Raw genomic sequence first — 24,103 nt, 5'->3', positions numbered from 1 at the left:
ACTATAACAAATCCTTACATGTCCATAGGACCTTACTACTCAAAACATTTTTATCATTGATTCTCAGAACAATCTGATAAGGTAGACATTGACTCCATTGTTTAAATAAGAGCTGAGAAAAAAACTAAACTTTAAGTGAAATTATAAAATATACAAACATTAGGTTAACTGTTTCCTTATTTAATATCTACAATAATCTTCTGAGGGAGATGTCATTCACCTTTCACAACAGAAATACAGAAATCTTAGGTAAATTGTCCAGGATCAGACAACTGGTAAGTGGTTTTTAAAAAAGGCATTCAAACTCATATCTGTTGCCTCCAAAACTCATGTTCTTTCCACTACATGGTAACAGGCCTCCATGGGGACTGCTGAACTCCATGAAATAATTACTAAAATGAGACAGGTACTGAAAATGGAACTATTTTTTTTTTCCTTCTGACTCCCCTTTGCCCATTTCTCCCACCTCCCACCCCCTGCCTCTGGCAACCACCAGTCTATTCTCTAACTCTATCAGCTTAGTTTTTTGGGGGTTTTTGGGGGTTTTTTTTGTGGTACATGGGGGTTTTTTGGGTTTTTTTTTTTTTTGTGGTACACGGGCCTCTCACTGTTGTGGCCTCTTTCATTGCAGAGCACAGGCTCTGGACGCACAGGCTCAGCGGCCATGGCTCATGGGCCTAGCCACTCCACAGCATGTGGGATCTTCCTGGACTGGGGCACGAACCGGTGTCCCCTGCATCGGCAGGCGGACCCTCAACCACTGCGCCACCAGGGAAGCCCAGCTTAGTTTTTTTATTTGCCTTTTTAAGAGTCCATGTGTAAGAGACATCATACAATATTTGTCTTCCTCTCCCTGACCTATATTTCACTTAGCATAATCCCCTTGAGGTCCATCCAAGTTGTTGCAGATGGCAAGATTTCATTCATTTTCATGGCTACATAATATCCCATTTCATATATATACCACAATTTCTTTATCCATTCATCCATCAATGGATATTTAGGTTGTTTCCATATCTTGGCTACTGTAAATAGTGCTGCAATGAACAAGGGGGTTCATATATCTTTTCCAATTAATGTTTTTGTTTTCCTTGGAAAAATACCCAAAAATAGAATTGCTCTTGGTTTCACTGATCTTTCCTATTGTTTTTTTTTTTTTTTTCTGGTCTCTACTGTACTTATTTCCTCTCTGATCTTTATCATTCCCTTCCTTCTGCTGACTTTGGGCTTTGTTTGGTCTTCTTTCTCTAATTTCTTTAGATTGTAGTTTAGGTTATTTGAGAATACTCTGCCCATTTTTTAATCAGGTTATTTTTTTGTTGTTGAGTTGTATGAGTTAGTTACATATTTTTAATGTTAACTCTTTATCGGATATATGATTTTCAAATATTTTCTCCCATTCAGTAGGTCGCATTTTTATTTTGTTGATGATTTCCTTTGCTGTGCAGAGACTTTTTAGTTTGATATAGTCCGCTTGATTTTTTTTTGCTTTTGTTGCTTTTACTTTGGGTCTGAGAGTCAAAAAATTATTGCCAAGACATTGTCAAGGAGCTTACCACCTCTGTTTTCTTCTAGGAGTTTTATGGTTTCAGGTGTTAAGTTTAAGCCCTTATTCCATTTGGAGTTAATTTTTTTGTATGATGTAAGATAGTGGTCCAGTTTCATTCTTTTGCATGTGGCTAGCCAGTTTTCCCAATAATTATTACAATGAGATAGGTACTGAAAGTGGATTTATGAAACTATATCTTCGTAACTTCACAGAAATAGTTAAAAGATATTTCTCCTATCTGAGAGAACTTTATGCACAGAGTAGCTAAAGAAAACTCACTTAGAAGTAATTAGAGTTTATTGCTGCCAAAATAAAATGTATTTCCCATCAATGTGTATTAGTAAAATGGACCTCCTGGTCAGGTGAATAACATTAACTGGCTATGTGGTTAGGAAATCTCAAAGCAGAATTTGGAGGTCACAATCAGAATTATGTGTATACTTACTTATTCTTCTCCTTGATAAAGGGTGGAAGTCAGCTTAGGACACAAACCATATGGCACACTGCAATGTAAAATTTAAGTATTTTAATAACATCATGTTTTCTTAACACACTGAAGATTAAATAAAGTTTTATGGTTTAATAAAGATTTCTCACAGGACCTAAAAGGTTTTTTTTCAAAGACTAACCTACTTCATTTTAAGGTAATTTTCATGCATCTTTAAGTTCTAAAAGAGGATTTCAATACTGCTTAAAATCCAAGAATCCAGAGGAGCAAAGATATAGCATTCTTTTTGGACTCACAGAGTAATAAGGGTTGTCCAAGAGGCATTTAATTTATCCATGTAGTCTTAATACCTTATAGAAATGTATTTTAAATAATGATCATAAATAAATAATAATGAGTCCTTCATGGGATATCCTACCCGTCCCCAGGCTCTCTTCTTCCCACAATCAAAATTACTTGAAGGGGCTTCCCTGGTGGCGCAGTGGTTGAGAGTCCGCCTGCCAATGCAGGGGACACGGGTTTGTGCCCCGGTCTGGGAAGAACCCACATGCCGTGGAGCGGCTGGGCCCGTGAGCCATGGCGGCTGAGCCTGTGCGTCTGGAGCCTGTGCTCCGCAACGGGAGAGGCCACAACAGTGAGAGGCCCGTGTACCGCAAAAAAAAAAAAAAAAAAAAAAAAAAAAAAAATTATTTGAAGCCTCAACTGTGCCCCAGTGTTTAGGATTCTGATCTTATGGAGAAATATTATGAACAACCGTAGCCCAAAACTTAGGGTCAAACTGAATCAGCTAAGTCTCCTTGACTGCTAGACCAAGGCAGGTGCTTGAAACCAAATTCTAACTAGCTGTATTTTGTTCTAGTTTCTGCACTGAAGTCTTTCTTTCAGTAACATGCATAGTGCATGTATTCCTCCAGAGTTGAGACTTTGGCTTCATCTGGCCAGTCTCCCTGCTGGAACAGTCTTGCCCTAAATTCTAGTCTAGTGGCTGAGAACTTGCAATTCGTGGAATGGTTTCTCTGGTCCTACCAGCCTAAAGGTCTGCCTGGACTCCTAAGCACTTGCATTATATTACTTTATCTTACCTATCAAAACACTTATAACTCCATGATGAGCCTTTATTTTGTTCACTATATACTTTTTAATAATGGGCTCTGCATCTCATCAACTGTATTAAACCACATATATCATTTTCTCATCTGTTCCATTCCAATGAAGTGGCCTTTCACTATACTCTATCCTGCCAAGGTTAACTGTGCGAAATCAGCCCAGTCCTGAACACAACCTGTTTTAGGGATCACTTCTTGGATCCACCTAAATGCAGAATTGTCAGCACCTTGTCTTTCCTTCCCTCCTTTAGGGTCTTCATCATCAAAACTTCATAGTTTCTACCCACCTCAATCGTTTATAAAATACAAAATTAGATCCTCAAAAAAATAAAGGAGCTAGCGATATCAGCCAAAATGACAAAGAAGTAACAAATGTTTATAAGTAGTATGCCTCTCATTCCTAAAATAAAAATTAAAAGGATGCCATTTTAATTAATATTTCAGGCTATGTCGTAAATCCTGCCTTTTTTTCAGAAGGATAAATAATATTTGCATTTAATGAAAATTATATGGTAATTGAATCTCCAGAATTCAGTACAATAATCTTTAAATTTTAGTTGTTGGTGTTTTGTTTTGCCCCACATAATTTTGGAAATAAGTCACGTTCTAAGTACCTTTGCAAGAAGTCTATTCTTCAAAGGAAAGGCCTACATTGCCTTACATACAATATCTGATAATTCCATCCAATATTAAACCCATAAATACCTACACATTGGTTGAAACCACACGCTGGGGCATTTTATTAAGATTTATAAAAGCTTTGCTGATTGTTGTGAGGGGGACCTTCAAGATGGTGGAGGAGTAAGACGTGGAGATCACCTTCCTCCCCACAAATACATCAAAAATACATCTACAAGTGGAACAACTCCTACAAAACACCTACTGAACTCTGGAAGAAGACCTCAGACTTCCCAGAAGGCAAGAAAATCCCCACGTACCTGGGTAGGGCAAAAGAAAAAAGAAAAAACAGACAAAAGAATAGGGACAGGACCTGCACCTCTGGGAGGGAGCTGTGAAGGAGGAAAAATTTCCACACACTAGGAAGCCCCTTCACTGGTAGAGACGGGGACTTGCCTGGGGGTGGTGGTGGGGAAGCTCTGGAGCCACGGAGGAGAGCGCAGCAACAGGGGTGCAGAGGGCAAAGTGGAGAGATTCCAGCACAGAGGATCGGTGCCGACCAGCACTCACCAGCCCGAGAGGCTTGTCTGCTCACCCGCCAGGGCAGGTGGGGGCTGGGAGCTGAGGTTCGGGCTTCAGAGGTCAGATCCCAGGGAGAGGACTGGGGTTGGCTGCGTGAACACAGCCTGAAGGGGGCTAGTGCACCACAGCTAGCCGGGAGGGAGTCCAGGAAAAAGTCTGGAACTGCCTAAGAGGCAAGAGACCATTGTTTCGGGGTGCATGAGGAGAGGGGATTCCTTTCCCGTCTGCCCACAGAAGGCAGAGCACCGCCTAAACGAGCTCCAGAGACAGGCACAAGCTGCGGCTATCAGCTCGGACGCCAGAATCGGGCGTGAAATGCTAAGGCTGCTGCTGCTGCCACCAAGAATCCTGTGTGCAAGTGCAGCTCACTATCGACACACGACGCCCCCCGACTGGGAGACTGTGCAGCCCGCCACTGCCAGGGTCCCATGATCCATGGACAACTTCCCTGGGAGAACACACGGTGCGCCTCAGGCTGCAGCAACATCACATCGGCCTCTGCCACCACAGGCTCGCCCTGCATTCCAGCTATGACAACCATACCCCTCCCTCCCTCTGGCCTGAGTGAGCCAGAGCCCCCTAATCAGCTGCTGCTTTAACCCCCTATTGTCTGGGAGGGGAAAAGATGCCTGAGGGTAACCTACACGCAGAGGTGGGGCGAAAACCAAAGCTGAAGCCCAGGAGCTGTGCAAACAAAGAAGAGAAAGGGCAATTTCTCCATGCAGCCTCAGAAGCAGTGGATTAAATCCCCACAATCAAATTGATGTATCCTGCATCTGTTGAACACCTGAACAGACAATGAATCATCCCAAAATTGAGGCAGCGGACTTTGGGAGCAGCTGCAGACTTGGGGTTTGCTGTCTGCGACTGAATTGCTTCTGATTTTTTGTTTATCCTAGTTTAGTTTTTAGCGCTTCTTATCATTGGTGGATTTATTTACTGGATTTGTTGCTCTTTTTTTTTTTTTTTTTTACATCTTTATAGGGGTATAATTGCTTTACACTGGTATCTTAGTTTCTGCTTTATAACTAAGTGAATCAGTTATACATATACATATGTTCCCATATTTCCTCCATCCCACATCTCCCTCACTCCCACCCTCCCCATCCTACCCATCCAGGTGGTCACAAAGCACAGAGCTGATCTCACTGTGCTATGCGGCTGCTTCCCACTAGCTATCTATTTTATATTTGGTAGTGTACATATGTCCATGCCACTCACTCTCTTTGTCACAGCTTACCTTTCCCCCTCCCCATATCCTCAAGTCCATTCTCTAGTAGGTCTGTGTCTTTATTCCCATCTTACCCTAGGTTCTTCATGACATTTTTTTTCTTAGGTTCCATGTATATGTGTTAGCATACGGTATTTGTTTTTCTCTTTCTGACTTACTTCACTCTGTATGACAGACTCTGGGCCATCCACCTCACTACAAATAACTCAATTTCGTTTCTTTTTATGGCTGAGTAATATTCCATTGTATATATGTGCTACATCTTCTTTATCCATTCATCCGATGATGGACACTTTGGTTGTTTCCATCGCCTGGCTATTGTAAATAGAGCTGCAATGAACATTTTGGTACATGACGGTTTTGAATTATGGTTTTCTCAGGGTATATGCCCAGTAGTGGGATTGCTGGGTCATGTGGGATTTCTATTTGTAGTTTTTTAAGGAACATCCATACTGTTCTCCATAGTGGCTGTACCAATTCACATTCCCACCAGTGTTCCCTTTTCTCCACACCCTCTCCAGCATTTATTGTTTCTAGATTTTTTGATGATGGCCATTCTGACTGGTGTGAGATGATATCTCATTGTAGTTTTGATTTGCATTTCTCTAATGATTAATGATGTTGAGGATTCTTTCTTCTGTTTGTTGGCAATCTGTATATCTTCTTTGGAGAAATGTCTATTTAGGTCTTCTGCCCATTTGTGGATTGGGTTGTTTGTTTTTTTGGTTATTAAGCTGCATGAGCTGCTTATAAATTTTGGAGATTAATCCTTTGTCGGTTGCTTCATTTGCAAATATATTCTCCCATTCTGAGGCTTGTCTTTTGGTCTTTTTTATGGTTTCCTTTGCTGTGAAAACCTTTTAAGTTTCATTGGTCTCATTTGTTTATTTTTGTTTTTATTTCCATTTCTGTACGAGGTGGCTCAAAAAGGATCTTGCTGTGATATATGTCATAGAGTGTTCTGCCTATGTTTTCCTCTAAGAGTTTGATAGTTTCCATACTGACATTTAGGTCTTTAATCTATTTTGAGCTTATTTTTGTGTATGGTGTTGGGGAGTGTTCTAATCTCATACTTTTACATGTACCTGTCCAGTTGTCCCAGCACCACTTATTGAAGAGGCTGTCCTTTCTCCACTGTACATTCCTGCCTACTTTATCAAAGATAAAGTCACCATATGTGCGTGGGATTATCTCTGGGCTTTCTATCCTGTTCCATTGATCTATATTTCTATTTTTGTGCCAGTACCATACTGTCTTGATTACTGTAGCTTTGTAGTATAGTCTGAAGTCAGGGAGCCTGATTCCTCCAGCTCCGTTTTTCATTCTCAAGATTGCTTTGGCTCTTCGGGGTCTTTTGTGTTTCCATACAAATTGTGAACGTTTTTTTTCTAGTTCTGTGAAAAATGCCAGTGGTAGTTTGATAGGGATTGCACTGAGTCTGTAGATTACTTTGGGTAGTAGAGTCATTTTCAAAATGTTGATTCTTCCAATCCAAGAACATGGTATATCTCCCCATCTATTTCTATCATCTTTAATTTCTTTCATCAGTGTCTTATAATTTTCTACATACAGGTCTTTTATCTCCTTGGGTAGGTTTATTCCTAGATATTTTATTCTTTTTGTGGCAATGGTAAATGGGAGTGTTTTCTTGATTTCACGTTCAGATTTTTCATCATTAGTGTATAGGAACGGAAGAGATTTCTGTGCATTAATTTTGTATCCTGCTACTTTACCAAATTCATTGATTAGCTCTAGTAGTTTTCTGGTAGCATCTTTAGGATTCTCTATGTATAGTATAATGTCATCTACAAACAGTGACAGCTTTACTACTTCTTTTCCGATTTGGATTCCTTTTATTTCCTTTTCTTCTCTGATTGCTGTGGCTAAAACTTCCAAAACTAGGTTGAGTAAGAGTGGTGAGAATGGGCAACCTTGTCTTGTTCCTGATCTTAGTGGAAATGCCTTCAGTTTTTCACCATTGAGGATGATGTTGGCTGTTGCTTTGCCATATATGGCCTTTATTATGTTGAGGAAAGTTCCCTCTATGCCTAGTTTCTGCAGGTTTTTATCATAAATCGGTGTTGAATTTTGTTGAAAGCTTTCTCTGCATCTATTGAGATGATCATATGGTTTTTCTCCTTCAATTTGTTAATATGGTGTATCATGTTGATCGATTGGCGTATATTGAAGATCCTTGCATTCCTGGAATAAACCCCACTTGAGCATGGTGTATGATCCTTTTAATGTGCTGTTGGATTCTGTTTGCTATTTTTGTTGAGTATTTTTGCATCTATGTTCATCAGTGATATTGGCCTTTAGTTTTCTTTCTTTGTGACATCCTTGTCTGGTTTTGGTATCAGGGTGATGGTGGCATTGTAGAATGAGTTTGGGAGTATTCCTCCCTCTGCTACATTTTGGAAGAGTTTGGGAAGGATAGCTGTTAGCTCTTCTCTAAATATTTGATAGAATATACCGGTGAAGCCATCTGATCCTGGGCTTTTGTTTGTTGGAAGATTTTTAATCACAATTTCAATTTCAGTGCTTGTCATTGGTCTCTTCATATTTTCTATTTCTTCCTGATTCAGTCTTGGCAGGTTGTGCATTTCTAAGACTTTGTCCATTTATTCCAGGTTGTCCATTTTATTGGCGTAGAGTTGCTTGTAGTAATCTCTCATGATCTTTTGTATTTCTGTATTGTCAGTTGTTACTTCTCATTTTTCATTTCTAATTCTATTGATTTGAGTCTTCTCCCTGTTTTTCTTAATGAGTCTGGCTAATGGTTTATCAATTTTGTTTATCTTCTCAAAGAACCAGCTTTTAGTTTTATTGATCTTTGCTATGGTTTCCTTCATTTCATTTTCATTTATTTCTGATCTGATCTTTATGACTTCTTTCCTTCTGATAACTATGGGATTTTATTGTTCTTCTTTCTCTAATTGCTTTAGGTGAAAGGTTAGGTTGTTTATTTGAGACGTTTCCTGTTTCTTAAGGTAGGATTGTATTGCTATAAACTTCCCTCTTAGAACTGCTTTTGCTGCAACCCATAGGTTTTGGGTCGTCGTGTCTCTATTGTCATTTGTTTCCAGGTATTTCTGATTTCCTCTTTGATTTCTTCAGTGATCATTTCGTTACTAAGTAGTGTATTGTTTAGCTTCCATTTGTCTGTATTTTTTACAGATCTTTTCCTGTAATTGGTATCTAGTCTTATAGCGTTGTGGTTGGAAAAGATAATTGATACAATTTCAATTTTCTTAAATTTACCAAGGCTTGATTTGTGACCCAAGATATGATCTTTCCTGGAGAATGTTCCATGAGCACTTGAGAATAATGTGTATTCTGTTGTTTTTGGATGGAATGTCGTATAAATATCAATTAAGTCCATCTTGTTTAATGTATCATTTAAAGCTTGTGTTTCCTTATTTATTTTCATTTTGGATGATCTGTGCATTGGTGAAAGTCGGGTGTTAAAGTCCCCTACTATGAATGTGTTACTGTCGATTTCCCCTTTTATGGCTGTATTTGCTTTATGTATAAAGGTGCTCCTATTTTGCGTGCATAAATATTTATAATTTTTATATCTTTTTCTTGGATCGATCCCTTGATCATTATGTACTGTCCTTCTTTGTCTCTTCTAATAGTCTTTATTTTAAAGTCTCTTTTGTCTGATATGAGAATTGCTACTCCAGCTTTCTTTTGGTTTCCATTTGCATGGAATATCTTTTTCCGTCACCTTACTTTCAGTCTGTATGTGTCTCTAGGTCTGAGGTGGGTCTCTTGTAGACAGCATATATATGGGTCTTGTTTTTGTATCCATTCAGCCAGTCTGTGTCTTTTCGTGGGAGCATTTAATCCATTTATATTTAAGGTAATTATCAATATGCATGTTTCTATTCCCATTTTCTTAATTGTTTTGGGTTTTTTATTGTAGGTCTTTTCCTTCTCTTGTGTTTCCTGCCTAGAGAAGTTCCTTTAGCATTTGTTGTAAAGATAGATTGGTGGTGCTGAACTCGCTCAGCTTTTGGTTGTCTGTAAAGGTTTTAATTTTTCCATCAAATCTGAATGAGATCCTTGCTGGGTAGAGTAATCTTGGTTGTAGTTTTTCCTCCTTCATCACTTTAAATATGTCCTACCAGTCTCAGCTGGCTTGCAGAGTTTCTGTTGAAAGATCAGCTGTTAACCTTATGGGGATTTCCTTGTGTGTTATTTCTTGTTTTTCCCTTGCTGCTTTTAATATGTTTTCTTTGTATTTAATTTTTGACTGTTCAATTAATATGTGTCTTGGCATGTTTCTCCTTGGATTTATCCTGTATGGGACTCTCTGTGCTTCTTGGACTTGATTAACTACTTCCTTTCTCATATTAGGGAAGTTTTCAACTATAATCTCTTCAAATATTTTCTCAGTCCCTTTCTTTTTCTCTTCTTCTTCTGGATCCCCTATAATTCAAATGTTGGTGCATTTAATGTTGCCCTAGTGGTCTCTGAGACTGTCCTCAGTTCTTTTCATTCTTTTTACTTTATTCTGCTCTGCAGTAGTTATTTCCACTATTTTATCTTCCAGGTCACTTATCTGTTCTTCTGCCTCAGTTATTCTGCTATTGATCCCATATAGAGTATTTTTAATTTCATTTATTGTGTTGTTCATCGTTGCTTGTTTCATCTTAGTTCTTCTAGGTTCTTGTTAAACTTTTCTTGCATTTTCTGTATTCTATTTCCAAGATATTGGATCATCTTTACTATCATGATTCTGAATTCTTTTTCAGGTAGACTGCCTACTTCCTCTTCATTTGTTAGGTCTGGTGGGTTTTTATCTCACTCCTTCATCTGCTGAGTGTTTTTCTGTCTTCTCATTTTGCTTATCTTAACTGTGTTTGGGGTCTCCTGTTTGCATGCTGCTGGTTCGTAGTTCCCATTGTTTTTGGTGCCTGTCCCCAGTGGCTAAAGTTGGTTCAGTGGGTTGTGTAGGCTTCCTAGTGGAGGGGACTAGTGCCTATATTCTGGTGGATGAGGCTGGATCTTGTCTTTCTGGTGGGCAGGTCCACGTCTGGTGGTGTGTTTTGGGGTGTCTGTGGACTTATTATGAATTTAGGGAGCCTCTCTGCTAATGGATGGGGTTGTGTTCCTGTCTTGCTAGTTGTTTGTCATAGGCTGTCCAGCACTGTAGCTTTCTGGTCGTTGAGTGAAGCTGGGTGTTGGTGTTGAGATGGAGATCTCTGGGAGATTTTTGCCATTTGATATTATGTGGAGCTGGGAGGCCTCTTGTGGACCAGTGTCCTGAAGTTGGCTCTCCCACCTCAGAGGCACAGCACTGACTCCTGGCTGCAGCACCAAGAGCCTTTCATCCACCCGGCAAGTCAGAAGGATTCATTTTTTTCTCCTTCTCTTTCCTTTCAAAATTTGCAAACCATCACAGCCTCTACACTGACTTGATTGGGCAACTCGGAGCTTGCAGGAAAATTCCTCCAGCCATACTCTTCTGGCTGCTGAAGTGGACCCACAAAAGGAGAGCTCATGGAGAGGTCTTTGGAAGCTGTCATTTCTATTGAAAGTGTACTCTAGTGCTTGAGGCCACTGTTGTTTAACTAGACTAGTAGTGAGGAGGATGATCTGGAACCTGGAGACTGCCAGGCATCTGTACATCAACCTTCTGAGATCAATGGCTTCTGCTATACTTCCATCTTCCAATCTCATGCAAATTCCTCCCTCAGTCGGTGCTAACCTGCTGCACCCTGAGCTCGCTGCCTCTTCCGCCTGAGGAGGTGCTGGGTCCATCCCTCTTGTAGTCTCAACAGCTTTTGTCTCAGGAGCTTTTAGGCTTCATCTGAACATTTCTTTCTCCAGTCTTGGTCTGGAAACCAATCGGAGTCGAACTGGGTCTGACTTAGAAATGCAACCTGGTCCCTCTCTTTATTTTTTTAAATTATCATTATATTTCTATGTTAATAATTTCTTTTATTTTTTTATTTATTATTATATTCTTCTTTCTTTTTTCTCCCTTTTCCTCTGAGCCATGTGCCTGACACAGTCTTGGTGCTCCGGCCTGGTATCAGGCCTGAGCCTCTAAGGTGGCAGAGCCAAGTTCAGAACAGTGGACCACCAGAGACCTCTTGGCCCCAGGTAATATCAATCAGCGAGAGATCTCCAAATCAGAGCTAAGAGTCTTAAGCTCCACCCAATGGCCAGCAAGCACCAGGGCTGGACGCCCCAGGAATGCTACCCCTCCCATTAGCAGACAGGCTGTCTACAATCATACAAGGTTCACAGACACCCCAAAACACACCACCAGATGTGGCCATGCCTATCAGAATGACAAGATCCAGCCTCACCCACCAGAACACAGGCACCAGTCCCCTCCACGAGGAAGCCTACACAAGCCACTGAACCAACCTCACCCACTGGGGGCAGACACCAAAAACAACAGGAATTATGAACCTAGCCTGTAGAAAGCAGAGCCCAAACACAGTAAGTTAAACAGAAAAAGAAGACAGAGATATATGCAGCAGATGAAGATGCAAGGTAAAAACCCACCAGACCAAACAAATGAAGAGGAAATAGGCAGTCTACCTGAAAAAGACTTCAGAGTAATGATAGTAAAGATGATCCAAAATCTTGGAAATAGAATGGATAAAATACAAGAAACTTTTAACAAAGACATTGAAGAACTAAAGAGCATACAAACAATGATGAACAACACAATAAGTGAAATTAAAAATTCTCCAGAAGGAATCAATAGCAGAATAACTGTGGCAGAAGAACAGATGACTAACATGGAAAATAAAATAGTGGAAATAATTACCGCAGAGCAGAATAAAGAAAAAAGAATGAAAAGAATTGAGGACAGTCTCAGAGACTTCTGGGACAATATTAAATGTACCAACATTCAAAATATAGGGGTCCCAGAAGAACAAGAGAAAAAGAAAGGGTCTGAGAAAATATTTGAAGTGATTATAGTTGAAAACTTCCCTAACATGGGAAAGGAAATAGTCATTCAAGTCCAGGAAGCACAGAGAGTCCCATACAGGATAAATCTAATGAGAACCACGCCAAGACACATATTGATCAAATTACTAAAAATTAAATACAAAGAAAAAATATTAAAGGCAGCAAGGGAAAAGCAACAAATAACATACAAGGGAATCCTCAAAAGGATAACAGCTGATCTTTCAGTAGAAACTCTGCAAGCCAGAAGGGAGTGGCAGGACATATTTAAAGTGATGAAAGGGAAAAACCTACAACCAAGATTACTCTACCCAGCAAGGACCTCATTGAGATTTGACGGAGAAATCAAAACCTTTACAGGCAAGAATAAGTTAAAAGAATTCATCACCACTGATCCAGCTTTACAACAGATGCGAAAGGAACTTCTCTAGGGAGGAAGCACAAGAGAAGGAAAAGACTTACAATAACAAAACAATTGAGAAAACAGTAATAGGAATATACATATCGATAATTACCTTAAATGAAAATGGATTAAATGCTCCAGCCATAAGACATAGACTGGCTGAATGGATACAAAAACAAGACGCGTATTTATGCTGTCTACAAGAGACCAACTTCATACCTAGGGACACATACAGACTGAAAGTGAGGGGATGGAAAAAGATATTCCATGCAAAAGGAAATCAAAAGAAAGTTGGAGTAGCAATACTCATATCTGACAAAACAGACTTTAAAAAAAAGACTGTTGGGGCTTCCCTGGTGGCACAGTGGTTGGGGGTCTGCCTGCTGATGCAGGGGACACGGGTTCGTGCCCGGGAAAATCCCACATGCCACGGAGTGGCTAGACCCATGAGCCATGGGCGCTGAGCCTGCGCGTCCGGTGTCTGTGCTCCACAACGGTAGAGGCCACAACAGTGAGAGGCCCGCATATCACAAAAAAATAAATAAATAAATAAAGACTATTACATGAGATAAAGAAGGACACTACATAGTGATCAATGGATTAATACAAGAAGATATAACAATTGTAAATATTTATGCACTCAACATAGGAGCACCTCAATACATAAGCCAAAAAAGGGGATATCAACAGGAACACATTAACAGTAGGGGACTTTAACACTGCACTTTCACCAATGGACAGATCATCCAAAATAAAAATAAATAAGGAAACACAAGCTAAAAATGACACATTAGACAAGATGGACTTAACTGATATTTACCGACTTTCTATCCGAAGACAACAGAATACACTTTCTTCACAAGTATTCATGGAATATTCTCCAGGATAAATCATATCTTGGATCACAAATCAAGCCTTGGTAAATTTAAGAAAATTGAAATCATATCAAGTAACTTTTCTGACCACAACGCTATGAGACTAGATAACAATTACAGGAAAAAACTGTAAAAAATACTAACACAGGGAGGCTTAATAATATGCTACTAAATAATCAAAAGATCACTGAAGAAATCAAAAAATACCTAGAAACAAATGACAATGAAAACACGACAATCCAAAACCTATGGGATGTAGCAAAAGCAGTTCTAAAAGGGAGGTCTAGCAATAAAATCCTACCTCAAGAAACAAGAAACATGTCAAATAAACAACCTAGCCTTACAATGAAAGCAATTAGAGAAAGAAAAACAAAACAAAAAAATCCCTAAAGTTAGTAGGAAAGAAATCATAAAGATTAGATCAGAAAAAAATGAAAAAGAAATAAAGGCAACAGTAGCAAAGATCAATAAAACTAAAAGCTGGATTTTTGAGAAGATAAACAAAATGTTAAACCATTAGCCAGACTCATCAAGAAAAAAAGGGAGAAGACTCAAATCAATAGAATTAGAAATGAAAAAGGAGAAGCAACAACTGACACTGCAGAAATACAAAGGATCATGAGAGATTACTACAAGCAACTCTTTGCCAATAAAATGGACAACCTGGAAGAAATGGACAAATTTTTAGAAAAGCACAACCTTCTGAGACTGAACTACGAAGAAACAGAAAATATAAACAGACCAATCACAAGTAATGAAATTGAAACTGTGATTACAAGTCTTCCAACAAACAAAAGCCAAGGATCAGATGGCTTCACAGGCGAATTCTATCAAATATTTAGAGGAGAGCTAACACCTATCCTTCTCAAACTCTTCCAAAATATAGCAAAGGGAAGAACACTCCCAAACTCATTCTACGAGGCCACCATTCATTACCCTGATACCAAAACCAGACACTCATGTCACAGAAAAAGAAAATTACAGGCCAATGTCACTAATGAACATAGACACAAAAATCCTCAACAAAATACTAGCAAACAGAATCCAACAACACATTAAAAGGATCATACACCGTAATCAAGTGGGATTTATCCCAGGAAGGTAAGGATTCTTCAATATATGCAAATCAATCAATGTGATTCACCATATTGACAAATTGAAGGATAAAACCATATAGATGCAGAAAAAGGTTCCGGCAAAATTTAACACCATTTTTTGATAAAAACTCTCCAGAGTATGCATAGAGGGAACCTACCTCAACATAATAAAGGCCATAAATGACAATACCTACAGCCAACATCATTCTCAATGGTGAAAAACTGAAACTATTTTCTTTAAGATCAGGAACAAGACAAGGTTGCCCACTCTCACCACTATGATTCAACATAGTTTTGGAAGTTTTACCCACAGCAATCAGAGAAGAATAAGAAATAAAAGGAATACAAATCATAAAAGAAGAAGTAAAACTGTCACTGTTTGCAGATGACATGATATTATTCATAGAGAATCCTAAAGATGCTACCAGAAAACAACTAGACCTAATCAGTGAACTTGGTAAAGTAGCAGGATACAAATTAATGCACAGAAATCTCTTCCATTCCTATATACTAATGATGAAAAATCTGAAAGAGAAATTAAGGAAACACTCCCATTTACCACTACAACAAAAATAATAAAATACCTAGGAATAAACCTACCTAAGGGAAGAGAGATGGGAACATATGTATATGTATAACTGATTCACTTTGTTATGAAGCAGAAACTAACACACCATTGTAATGCAATTATACTCCAATGAAGATGTAAATAAATAAATAAATAAATAAATAAATAAATAAAACCTAAGGAGAAAAAAGACCTGTAGGCAGAAAATTATAAGACACTGATGAAAGAAATTAAACATGATACAAACAGATGGAGAGATATACAATGTTTGTGGATTGGAAGAATCAACATTGTGAAAATGACTATATTACCCAAAGCAACCTATAGATTCAATGCAATCCCTATCAAACTACCAATGGCATTTTTCACAGAACTAGAACAAAAAATTTCACAATTTATATGGAAACACAAAGACCCTGAATGGCCAAAGCAATCTTGAGAAAGAAAAACGGAGTTGGAGGAATCATGTGCCTGGACTGCAGACTATACTATAAAGCTACACTAATCAAGACAGTATGGTACTGGCACAAAAACATAAATATAGATCAATGGAACAGGGTAGAAAGTCCAGAGATAAACCCACGCATATATGGTCACCATATCTTTGATAAAGGAGGCAAGAATATACAATGGAGAAAAGACAGCCTCCTTAATAAATAGTGCTGGGAAAACTGGACAGCTACATGTAAAAGAATGAAATTAGAACCCTCCCTAACACCATACACAAAAATAAACTCCAAATGGCTTAAAGACCTAAATGTAAGGCCAGACACTTTAAAATTGTTAGAGGAAAACATAGGCAGAACACTCTATGACATAAATCACAGCAAAATCCTTTTTGACCCACCTCCTAGAGAAATGGAAATAAAAACAAAAATAAACAAATGAGACCAATGAAACTTAAAAGCCTTTGCACAGCAAAGGAAACCATAAACAAGACCAAAAGACAACACTCAGAATGGGAGAAAATATTCACAAATGAAGCAACTGACAAAGGATTCATCTCCAAAATATACAAGCAGCTCATGCAGCTCAATATCAAAAAAACAACCTAATCCAAAAATGGGCAGGAGATCTAAATAGACTTTTCTCCAAAGAAGATATACAGATTGCCAACAAACACATGAAAGGATGCTCAACATCACTAACTATTAGAGAAATGCAAATCAAAACTACAATGAGGTATCATCTCACACTGGTCAGAATGGCCATCATCAAAAAATCTACAAACAATAAATGCTGGAGGGGGTGTGGAGAAAAGGGAACCCTCTTGCACTCTTGGTGGGAATGTAAATTGATACAGCCACTATAGAGAACAGTATGGAGGTTCCTTTAAAAACTAAAAATAGAACTCCCATATAACCCAGCAATCCCACTACTGGTCATATACCCTGAGAAAACCATAATTCAAAAGGAGTCATGTACCACAATGTTCATTGCAGCACTATTTACAATAGCCAGGACATGGAAGCAACATAAGTTTCCATCAACAGATGAATGGATAAAGAAGATGTGGCACATATATACAATGGAATATTACTCAGCCATAAAAAGAAATGAAATTGAGTTATTTGTAGTGAGGTGGATGGACCTAGAGTCTGTCATACAGAGTGAAGTAAGTCAGAAAGAGAAAAACAAATACTGTATGCTAATACATATATATGGAATCTAAAAAAAAAAAAAGTTCTGAAGAACCTGGGGGCAGGACAGGAATAAAGATGCAGACGTAGAGAATGGACTTGAGGACATGGGGAGGGGGGTAGGAGAAGCTGGGATGAAGTGAGAGAGTGACATGGACATATATACACTACCAAATGTAAAATAGATAGCTAGTGGGAAGCAACTACATAGCACAGGTAGATCAGCTCTGTGCTTTGTGACCCCCTAGAGGGGTGTGATAGGAAGGGTGGGAGGGAGATGCAAGAGGGAGGGGATATGGGGATATATGTATACATATAGCTGATTCACATTGTTATACAGCAGAAACTAACACAACACTGTAAAGCAATTATACTCCAATAAAGATGTTTAAAAAAAATAAAATGTTTTGCTGCCATCAGACTGACTGCTGCATTAACAATTATGATAATCACTTTGGAAAAATAGCACAAAGGAAAGCACTAAAAAGTAATAAGTGGCACTTGTTCTAACATTCTAAAGCAAATATAATCTTCTTCAATTCAAAAATCTTCTATTAATTACTCATGAGACTTATAACTGTTCCACACAATTTCCAAACCTTTTTCATCTTTGAAATGCATATTTTCAGATACAGAGGTACTTGAGAATCCACTAACATTATGATCCTAAAGTAACATTATATTCCCTCTGTGAAGGAGAGCAGGCAGTGGGTACAGTGGGTATTAAGGAGCTACGGGTTGTTTTCTGTTTGTTTTTTTAAGCACCAGGAAAACTCAGATTGCAAAAATTAACTCCCCTCTCATATGTTTCCTACTGTTTGAATTGACCAAATCTTTTTAATTTACATTCTTAATATTAGTACAACTGGCAATAATCTGGGAATTTTAACACTTTAAAGCTGCTATCATGTTTATATAACTTAGAGTAACAAAAGCTTTATGTCTACAGATAAAGTGTTGAGAATTACGGATCATGAGAATACCAGGGTCTGTACCTGGGAAAGGGGCCACCAAAAGGTAGCAAAGCGCGACATATTCTGGGGATAAAACTAGGCCAGTCCTGTGCATTTCCCATGAGTGGAGAAAGTCTGAACAGTCTGTGTCTGGCTTACACCCGGCAGGCATCATCATGGCACAGCGAACGGACGAAGCATTAATAAACATGGAGGTGGAGATGATTTTCAGTTCAGATCCATCCTCCTTTTATCTGGCTCCACTGTCTGCTTCTTATACACTGGTAAATCAATAGTCTTTAGGAGACATTATTCCTTGTGCCAAACATCTTGTGGGCCAACTGCTTTTGGAAAAGTCCATGACAACTACAGTCTTTTATCTTTCATTCTTTTGAGGTACCACTCTCCAAATGCTAGTTGAACAGCTGGGCTTAAAACCTCTCCCAGGTATGGAAAGGGAAAGCAGGCAATCCATCTCCTTCAAGCTTCCAAACTATGTGAAAACAGAGCAAGACCTAGGATAGCTGGGCTGATTTCTGCTTCTCCTGTCGTTTGGCATAAAAGGGTCTCCATCTGTGTTCCTTGGGCCCTTTGAAAATCACTGTGCCTGATATTAAGGCCCTGAACACTAGAGATGGCATTCCTTTTAGAGGGAAAAACAGACTGAACCACCCATCCAACACAGCAATGTGTTCCTTTATGGAGAAACTTAACTAGCCCATCTGGCAGACAGCTGAGACACGGATATCCTTTACTTAATGTGGATATAGTCAAAGTCATACAGAGTAAGAAATAAGAATACAATTCTAAGGAAATATAGTTCCCACAAATTAAATTGATTACATTCACGCTCTAGTTGCCCTGTTCATTTCCAAAGTATTTTATGCTGATAACCTCCTTCCCAACTTCTCTGTTCATGCTTGGTCTCACACATTCTCTTAATCTGTTAATTATCTGTGTTAGTTATTCATCAAATACTATATGCTTTTGGCTGGAATCTGACCAAGTAATAAAAAAAGTTTCATGCTCTCCTAGAAATAACTTATAAGAGACAAATCTAGATTTCATCATACAATGCACATGATGTACTCCCCAGAGAGATGTTAGCATTAAAAACAAAGATGCTTATCCCTTTCTTTCAAAGCAAAGGAATGTGGATTCTGAAAATTTCAGCCAAAACTAAAATATTCAAAAACAACAAACTACTTACAGGTAAAGATGTCATGCTTTCAACTTACGCTCTACAAACTTTGGCCACGTCTTCTATTAAAAAAGACGAACCTATATCAGGGTGCCAGATATTAACCTGGGGCTATTTGTAATGTTTATAAAAAGTTGAGAAATACTACATGTCAGAGAATCTAGCATGACATTTTCCCCTTTCCCAAATCAATCAAATTACAATGGCTATCAGAATGGTATGAGAGAAACCATTGTTCTCAACACACAGCAAACTGTAAGGAGGCTTCCCAAACCACTATCGTCTGCAGAGTCAACAAAAGACAGGAAAGAATACAAACTGCCTGTAGTAAGAAAGACCACAGCAAGGGAGCTGAGCACCAACAGAGAACTTAAGGGAAAGAACTGTGATCCAAAGAGAGGGAAAACCAGATGAAAGGTGAAACTGGAAAGGAACAAAACCAGCTAGAGAAATAAGGGGCCCCAGTTAGGGATAAAAAATTCAAAGTAGCCCAGGGCTACAATGATAGATCCCGAAGGCAATACTTCTATAATTTGCTTTTTAAAAACTAAGACTGGATCCAGAAGATTAAAGTGTGTTTCTGATACTATTTGACCCCAAAATTCAACCTGCTCCAATGTTTGTTGTATATCAGAGCTAGAAAAATGAGTCAAGATATGTCAGTTCCTATGATTTATTGCTATCCAATTAGGGAGCTCCTGGCTCACTGATCAGAAACAAAGATTAAAGGAAAAAGACACTATAAAGGTTAAAACTTGTACAATCTTCTATTTCAACTGACTACACAAAAAGATATGCAGAACCTAATTTAATATGGGTTATAAATCACTGCAAGTGTTAAAGGAAAAAAACAGATGTTAACATTTAAACATGTTTCTTCTGAATTTTGGTATACTGTTACCTAATTGATAAAAATATTTTTAAATGAAACTAAAAATACCCTTATTTTGACAGAGCAAACATATTCAATATAAAAGATACTTATGTAAATTAAAAATATGTATACAAGTATAGAATACTGTAAGGATTTGAGTAAATACTGGTACTATAATTGTTATTTGGCCCCTTCATTCTAACTGCCTACACCTTACTTAATCAGAAAAGACACTGGCCAGGATCAGTACATGAATAACTAAAACCATGTGGATTGAGGGATTTGTCTTGGTCTAATGCTTATTTAACAGATTGCTGTCTGTTCATTAATACTTCAACATATTATTTGCAAAATCCCAAGAATTTTTAGTTTTACTTTTTATTCCTTAGGCTAACACACATAGAAAATGCATGTAAGAAGACTGAGATCATCTTAAAATTAGTAAAGTAAAATAGTAATTATAATAATTACGTCAGGAACTGAAGCATCAACAAATGTGATTTATTAATGCGTGATAAACATATTCTTGGCAAGAAATTTCAATCAATTCTGATGTCAATTCAGCATCTCAGTGATAGCAAGATCTTTAAGACAGAAATAAGGTTAGGATGGAGGGAGGGAGGGAGAAATGAAGTAAGGTCAGGCGTCTGGATGCCTGGATTTTAGCTCTTCCATTGATAAGCTGTATGATATTTGACAAGTCATAACCTCTCTAAACCACAATTTTTCCATAATATATAAGCTCAACTTATGTCCCAGGAGCACTGTGATGATTAAATTAGATGGTGTAGGTGACATTATTTTATAAATGATAAAGCCAATATAATATAAATTTATTACTACTACCAATATTCAGCTCAACAGAGGAAACAATAAGAAATAATGAAGAATAAATTAGATTAAATGCTGGGTTTATTTGATCACAGAGTACTGGTAAGTTTCATTAATTCAATTCTCAGTGTAGATTTTCAAACTTATTTATCCAAAGTGTTAGTTTGGCATTTTTTCATAAATACTTGTTAAATGTAAAAACTTATTTAACCAGGTAATTAATAAATTATCTTCTTTCCTTGAAGTACACATAGTCACAAATGTGTAAAGCAACTGTCATTTTACTACTTCAGTGAGATTTTTTAAAAATTAATAGGGCTTCCCGGATGGCGCAGTGGTTGAGAGTCCACCTGCAGATGCAGGGGACACGGGTTCGTGCCCCGGTCCGGGAAGATCCCACATGCCGCGGAGCGGCGGGGCCCGTGAGCCATGGCCGCTGAGCCTGCACATCCGGAGCCTGTGCTCCGCAACGGGAGAGGCCACAACAGTGAGAGGCCTGCATACTGCAAAAAAAAAATAACAATAATAATAATAATTTTTTAGCTTCACTTAGTCTACTGGCCTTCAAGAATGATCTAGTTCTGAATTTCCTGGAATACTAGGATGTGTGTAAATAGAGGTTAAAATGGAAAATGGGCAACTACTTTCTCAGTTGGAAAGTTTCTAAATAGAAACTCTTCACAAGTCCTTGATATGCAGGCCTTTAAAATACCACAGGGAAAAAAACACACAACTACATACATTCCTACTTTAAAGAAAACAATGTGTTATGATAAAGTGATCTCTGTAGCATATTTTTTCAAATAATTTTTTTTTTTTTTTGGTGATCACCTTAAGATAACTAGAGATTGCTTCCAATCAGGGAAATTATCTCTCAAATATCTGCATTGAATCGTTTTGGGAAAAGCAAATATAAGACAGTAACAACACCCTTGAGATACTAGAAATTAAATCCTTACTTATCAATACATGTTTTCCTAGTTACATTTCCCAAATTTCTGAATCTTCATTTGTCGGCAGTTACCCCTTTATTTACTGCTCAACATTTTATCATAATGTTGTTATATCAAATTCATTATTGCTTATGCCCCCATTAGTTTCATTTCATTATTATAAGGAAGCCATAGTAAACTCAATACGCAAATTGTCCAAATAATAGAATTAATAAAACGGAGAACTAAATGATTTTGCGTAATCCAAGGCCCAAACCTTGTTATCATAATTGAGTTATTTCATAGTAGAGGACAGGACCCACTAGCAACGTGTAAATATTTCAGCTGGAGACCACATACATAATGAACATAGACCAAAGGAGAGGAAGGTATCACCAAAGCTTTGATAATGTAAACAAAATACCTGTAAGCAGAGCCACATTAAGAAGCTGACTAGCAGAAAGAGAAAAACAAATATCATATATTAACCCATACATGTGAAACCTGAAAAAACTGGTACAGACGATCTTATTTACAAAGTAGAAATAGAGACAAAGACGTAGAGAACAAATTTATGGTTACCCAGGGGGCACGGGAGGGTGGGATGAATTGGGAGATAGGGATTGACATATATACACTACTATGTATAAAAGAGATAACTAATGAGAACCTACTGTAGAGCACAGGGAACTCAGTGCTCTGTGGTGACCTAAATGAGAAGGAAATCCAAAAAAGAGGGGATATATGTATACATACACCTGATTCACTCTGCTGTACAGCAGAGACTAACACAATATTGTAAAGCAACTATACTCCAATTAAAAACAAAAAGCTGACTAGCATGCAGTTGCTCATGTTACCAAGAAACTATCACTAGATATGTAACCAGATGGAGAAAATTGTACTGACTCAAAGCTCTCTCGGGGAGAGGCTGTATGAAAGAATCAGTCTCATGAGGTGGAGTGCTTCCTCCTGGGGTATATGGCCAAGCAGCTCTGGTGATGTATCTTCTAGGGAGGTAGGTGGGCCTTCACTGAGTGAGCCTCCAGAAGCTCTCCTGTACCTATCATACCCTCCATCAGCACTCCTCCAAATAAATGTTGAATAAAGAAATAAAGAGAATTTTGCAGAAGGGGCACAAAATTATTGCTCTACCAGGGCAGCCCGATGTCACCTAGTATGATCAGATTTTCATTAGAGATGGTACACTCTGTGGCAGCACTGTGGACTGGAGGGGAGACACACAGTCACAGAGAGATACTAGCAGACAATCACATTCATCCAGGCAAGAAGCGTCTGTCATGTAACTCAGTGATGCAGCTGAACCCAGGCATGAGTTTGGAGGAGGTCATACGGGGAACAACCAAACAAAGAGGAGAGCAGAGTGTCCTTAACTAAAACATTTTCAGTTGAATAATGGGCAAAGAAGCTAAACAACACTGAGTTCGGGAAGAAGTGGGAGACTGAAAAAGAGCTCACTATAAACCCCTTTTCCACGAAGACTGGCTATGAAGGGGTGTTTTCAATCATCTTAAATGTTTTAATAGCATTAGGAGAAATAGGAAAAATAGAAGGATAGGAAAACCAGGTTGCCAGGTGAGGTCAATTTATATATATTATGTAATATGCTATTAAGTTTACTGAGTGACCTATTAGCAACATAAAAAAAGAGTAAATCAGAATCTTACCAAGAAATTTCGAATGAAGACAAACCCTCTGTACCTCACACACAAACAGTACTGACATGGTGCTACAGGGGGGCATTGTTAGCGGTTGCCTGTAAGAGAGTAGCTTCAGAAAACTTCCAAGCTGCCACCTGAATATCAAAAATGAGTAATTTAGCTAAGCGTGAATCACCTTCAGACAATGTGTAGATTCACAAGTATAAAACCAGACCAATTTTGACTAGAACAATGGCACAGTGCTGGCTCGTTTGGGTGTAGAGCAAAAATTCCCAGATTCTTTGTACCTTTGAGATAGCCCATTCTTCTGGAAAGAGAATTACAAAATGCCACCACTATTACCACTTCTGAAGGGCAGCGAAAACGCTTGAGATCATGCCCTCTAGTTTTCCAGAGACAGAGACACAAATTTTGAAAGTTACCCTTGCCTTTCTTGCCAAGATGTCACAAAGGTAAAAAGAATAAAAATTTCATTACAATTCCACATCCACTCATGTATGTAAAACAAATGGTCACATCCATACCTATCAGTTAATAACATGAAACATCTCCACATAATTCCTAGTAACCTGGCAGT

At 38.3% G+C, this 24,103-nt stretch overlaps 1 protein-coding gene across 3 annotated transcripts in view; it reads right to left on the bottom strand.

Annotated features, from left to right (window-relative positions):
* TAFA2 (TAFA chemokine like family member 2) overlaps positions 1 to 24,103 on the bottom strand; it is a 546,641-nt gene that overhangs the window by 361,067 nt on the left and 161,471 nt on the right. For 2 of the 3 annotated variants that reach the window (XM_032647107.1, XM_032647105.1), the window contains exon 2: positions 1,995 to 2,052. The exons of the other annotated variant lie outside the window; for it this stretch is intronic. The gene's annotated coding sequence lies outside the window, so the exon portion shown is untranslated. The remainder of the gene's footprint in view (positions 1 to 1,994; positions 2,053 to 24,103) is intronic. 3 annotated transcript variants of the gene reach the window in all.

This window comes from Phocoena sinus, chromosome 10 (assembly GCF_008692025.1).
Source record: "Phocoena sinus isolate mPhoSin1 chromosome 10, mPhoSin1.pri, whole genome shotgun sequence".
NCBI classification, from domain to species: Eukaryota; Metazoa; Chordata; class Mammalia; order Artiodactyla; family Phocoenidae; genus Phocoena; species Phocoena sinus.
This window is presented reverse-complemented; position numbering and strand designations above follow the sequence as displayed.